The following is a 5,122-nucleotide window of genomic DNA, read 5'->3' on the forward strand; positions in this document are numbered from 1 at the left end:
TTTCTCATATTTGCGCCATGTATTACCTTATTTGTGGTGGTGGGAGTCCGGTGGGAGACAATAGTCTGGATGGCATGTTTGGTGTTAGAGGAATGGATCGGACTCATCCCACATCAGGTTCGACTGGGCACCGGCCAGGTCCAGGGCTGGACAGCGAGGTCCATGGACAGGGACAGCAGGCGGGCACCATACCTGTTTGGGTGAAACCTATCTCTCGCAAACAGCTCACTACGGTTAAAGAATGTGGTGAAATTGTCTATAAATGGGATTTGCATACGACAGCAGTATCCCTGTAGCCAAAGGTGAAGACTTCGAATTCTACTGTATTTGGTCTAGGCCAACTCCAGGTCTTAGTGCAGCCTTCTCATCCTCTGCATCGAGAGGTTGCTGGTCATGGCCTTCCTGTTTTTCATAAGCAGGCGGTAAAGCAGCAGACTGCACCTCCGATAGATCCGCATTTCCTATGCGTTCAAGTACTTCCATCATTTCAGTTTCATCGCAACTGTCAAGTTCCATCCCATCATCACATTGATTTTGATTGGAATCAGTTGGTGGGTCTTGTAGCATGTCTTCAACGGTTTCATCAAAGATTGTCTCATCAGCTCTGATTGCAATGTCTCTGTAGTCGGGGTGTGTGTCAATGAGTTTTGACAGACCCGCTACTACATCTCTCATGTTTACAGTGTTCAACTGCTGGTGGGCCTTGTAAATCACGGTCCACCAGCACGGAGGACGTAGCAGGGCTATCTGTGTACAATCTGGAAAATACTTAAAAAACAACTTTACAAGCAGTACAAACAAATTCATTAGGAAACATCATATTAATTGACACACAAGACGAATGGAAACACTTTAAACACCTCCTGCAGGATACCAGAGGCTCTGGTCCTCTCGTCCGGATGGTCCTCCTGCAGATGCAGTGCACACTAACGTCCATAGTGTACACTGACTGGGCCGTGCGTGGACACCGTATGGAGCTGGGGAATGGTTTCAGGTGCCCAACCTGAAAGCAGGAAAAGAGGTGCTCACGCATAGCAGACTGATCAAATTCCATGCTTGCTGGGTCCTCACCTCTGCTGCGTGTGAGACTGTTCGCAATAGCAAACAGCCCACAGTCTGAGCTGCCTCTCTGCTGCTGGACATCAGGCCACTGCAGAAGGACCTTGGGACCTGAAAAAGAGAGGAGACCTGTTATTTGAGAAATGAACTCCTCGGTCGACCCGTGACCAGAGGAGTCATAAACGTTAACAGTACCTACCCTGCAGCCGATGTTACTTACCGTAACCCAGTGATTTGAACAAACATTTAAAATCTGAACAAACCCCTGGGTTGATGCAGGCACGGAGGAGAGGAGGGAGAGGGACGTTGTGGCGTAGAGGCCTCCTACATGGGGATGTTGAGCCTGTAAAAGAGCCTGAGCATGGTCAATGGAGAGATCATTCAGCCAACAATTGGGATTCAGAACGAAAGGCCTAAGCACCTCCAACCTGCTACGTAAAGCTGGACAGGCCCGCCCCAGCTTCCAGAGGGGGGGAGGTTGGAGGGGGGGGGGGGTCGGGAGAATCACAGTGGCCCTTGCCGGGCCTCGTATTTGGCCACAATGTTCTTGGTGCGACCCAGCTCCTTCCGCAAGTCTGCCACCTCCATGCACAGCGCCGAGTTCTCCTTCTCCAGGAAGCTGGCCCGGATGGCGATCTGGTTCTCCTTCAGTCACCGGGCGTCCCGTGACCTCTTGGCTGCCACATTGTTCTTCCTGCGCCTGGCCCAGTACCTGTCGTCCTTGAGGCCCTCCGGGATGAAGATCTTGCGTGCCTTTTTGATCATGGGCTGAGGCTTTAGCTCCTCGTAGGAGAACTTACGTTTGCGGGGGTCAAACATCTCCTGGCCTGGCACGCTGGACAGGGCCAGGTCCGCCGGGTCTGGCTCGTAGCCCACAGGGACCTGGATGGAGTCTGGGTCAATGGGGCTGGGTGTGTTACGAGCTGAGGGCAGTCATGCTCTGGATGGGCTTTGGAGACAGTTCGGGGGGACCATGGGACCTGTGTGAATGAAGGAGGGTTTGGTGGGTGCAAGTTGTGCCTGTTGCAGAGAGGGCTGTGGCTGCTGTTGGTTTTGGTTATTATGAGTGGAGTTTGAAGGGATGCCGTTCTCTGATAGAAACTCCTCCAGGTCCATATACTCCAGCTGAAAGTTGTCGCCGTCATAAGGCAAGGTCTTGTCCCACAGGGTTGGCCCCAGGAAGGCCGACTGTGGAGTGTTGATCCCGCTGCCTTCGTCATCCAGCTTTTTCTCCTTCACCTTCTGTTTTTCAAAACCTTCTTCATGATGAAACGGCAGCTTCATTGGCTTCTCCAACAGGGACTTCAGCACGCCATGGGTCGGAGGTAGGGAGGTTGAGTTTAGAGGTCTGGCCATTTTCTCCATGCGTCTGGAGAGCGGTAAGAGAATGGTTATAATTCCAAAAGGAGACCAACGTCGAAAAATATGTCAACACACCGTCAAATCCTCCAAAAGAGTTTGACCCAACCTGGGAGTTGCCACAGATAAATAAATGATATCCACGCAGACCGAACAGATATGATTTTGCGTTGAACACCGCTTGCAGCTAGAAGGCGGAGTGGACTGGTTGTGTTCTTCTACAGTTTTGACATACAAGCTGTTGCCCTTGTCCAGTATGCTGTCCATGCTGTCCAGTTCAGTTACGACATCTCTCATGTTTACAGTGTTCAACTGCTGGTGGGCCTTGTAAATCACGGCCCACCAGCACGGAGGACGTAGCAGGGCTATCTGTGTACAATCTGGAAAATACTTAAAAAACAACTTTACAAGCAGTACAAACAAATTCATTAGGAAACATCATATTAATTGACACACAAGACGAATGGAAACACTTTAAACACCTCCTGCAGGATACCTGAAGCTCTGGTCCTCTCGTCCGGATGGTCCTCCTGCAGATGCAGTGCACACTAACGTCCATAGTGTACACTGACTGGGCCGTGCGTGGACACCGTATGGAGCTGGGGAATGGTTTCAGGTGCCCAACATGAAAGCAGGAAAAGAGGTGCTCACGCATAGCAGACTGATCAAATTCCATGCTTGCTGGGTCCTCACCTCTGCAGCGTGTGAGACTGTTCGCAATAGCAAACAGCCCACAGTCTGAGCTGCCTCTCTGCTGCTGGACATCAGGCCACTGCAGAAGGACCTTGGGACCTGAAAAAGAGAGGAGACCTGTTATTTGAGAAATGAACTCCTCGGTCGACCCGTGACCAGAGGAGTCATAAACGTTAACAGTACCTACCCTGCAGCCGATGTTACTTACCGTAACCCAGTGATTTGAACAAACATTTAAAATCTGAACAAACCCCTGGGTTGATGCAGGCACGGAGGAGAGGAGGGAGAGGGACGTTGTGGCGTAGAGGCCTCCTACATGGGGATGTTGAGCCTGTAAAAGAGCCTGAGCATGGTCAATGGAGAGATCATTCAGCCAACAATTGGGATTCAGAACGAAAGGCCTAAGCACCTCCAACCTGCTACGTAAAGCTGGACAGGCCCGCCCCAGCTGAACATCTGTGATGATGACATCTAGCAGCTGAGATGGTGCCTAAAAAACATAATGATGTTGGGTTAAAGGGACTGTCATGTTACAGTACTATGCCATTGGAATTTTGATTATTTAAAATGAATGAAGCTAGGATTTTTAAGTGTACCTGAAGTGAGTCCCAGTCCGGCTCAGAGTTTAGCGGTTCAGGGTCATCAGAACACACTGGCTCCGGTGGATGGGACACAGCTTTCTGAGTGGGCGGGCAGGCTCGGAATCCTTAAGTCAATCAACAAAGCTGGGGGTGTTTTGGGGTGGTGCCACCAAAAGGACACATTGTCCTTCAAACTGTTGGGTGAGGGATTGAGATAAGGGGGGGGGGGGGCTGGGTGCTTCCAGAGGGGGGCGAGGTTGGAGGGGGGGGGGGGGGGGGGTCAGGAGAATCACAGTGGCCCTTGCCGGGCCTCGTATTTGGCCACAATGTTCTTGGTGCGACCCAGCTCCTTCCGCAAGTCTGCCACCTCCATGCACAGCGCCGAGTTCTCCTTCTCCAGGAAGCTGGCCCGGATGGCGATCTGGTTCTCCTTCAGTCACCGGGCGTCCCGTGACCTCTTGGCTGCCACATTGTTCTTCCTGCGCCTGGCCCAGTACCTGTCGTCCTTGAGGCCCTCCGGGATGAAGATCTTGCGTGCCTTTTTGATCATGGGCTGAGGCTTTAGCTCCTCGTAGGAGAACTTACGTTTGCGGGGGTCAAACATCTCTTGGCCTGGCACGCTGGACAGGGCCAGGTCCGCCGGGTCTGGCTCGTAGCCCACAGGGACCTGGATGGAGTCTGGGTCAATGGGGCTGGGTGTGTTACGAGCTGAGGGCAGTCATGCTCTGGGTGGGCTTTGGAGACAGTTCGGGGGGACCATGGGACCTGTGTGAATGAAGGAGGGTTTGGTGGGTGCAAGTTGTGCCTGTTGCAGAGAGGGCTGTGGCTGCTGTTGGTTTTGGTTATTATGAGTGGAGTTTGAAGGGATGCCGTTCTCTGATAGAAACTCCTCCAGGTCCATATACTCCAGCTGAAAGTTGTCGCCGTCATAAGGCAAGGTCTTGTCCCACAGGGTTGGCCCCAGGAAGGCCGACTGTGGAGTGTTGATCCCGCTGCCTTCGTCATCCAGCTTTTTCTCCTTCTCCTTCTGTTTTTCAAAACCTTCATCATGATGAAACGGCAGCTTCATTGGCTTCTCCAACAGGGACTTCAGCACGCCATGGGTCGGAGGTAGGGAGGTTGAGTTTAGAGGTCTGGCCATTTTCTCCATGCGTCTGGAGGAGGCTGAAAAAGAGAGGAGACCTGTTATTTGAGAAATGAACTCCTCGGTCGACCCGTGACCAGAGGAGTCATAAACGTTAACAGTACCTACCCTGCAGCCGATGTTACTTACCGTAACCCAGTGATTTGAACAAACATTTAAAATCTGAACAAACCCCTGGGTTGATGCAGGCACGGAGGAGAGGAGGGAGAGGGACGTTGTGGCGTAGAGGCCTCCTACATGGGGATGTTGAGCCTGTAAAAGAGCCTGAGCACGGTCAATGGAGAGA

The 5,122-nt window shown here is 52.0% G+C and overlaps 2 pseudogenes across 2 annotated transcripts; both read right to left on the reverse strand.

Annotated features, from left to right (window-relative positions):
• Positions 1-1,563: 1,563 nt before the first annotated feature.
• LOC308172875 (hepatic leukemia factor-like) lies at positions 1,564-2,424 on the reverse strand (annotated as a pseudogene). Its single transcript has one exon. The product of its transcript is annotated as a hepatic leukemia factor-like (transcript).
• A 1,557-nt stretch (positions 2,425-3,981) lies between these two features.
• LOC308172897 (hepatic leukemia factor-like) lies at positions 3,982-4,842 on the reverse strand (annotated as a pseudogene). Its single transcript has one exon. The product of its transcript is annotated as a hepatic leukemia factor-like (transcript).
• Between the last annotated feature and the right edge of the window lie 280 nt (positions 4,843-5,122).

This window comes from Nansenia antarctica (genome assembly GCF_963989245.1).
Source record: "Nansenia antarctica genome assembly, chromosome: 17".
NCBI classification, from domain to species: Eukaryota; Metazoa; Chordata; class Actinopteri; order Argentiniformes; family Microstomatidae; genus Nansenia; species Nansenia antarctica.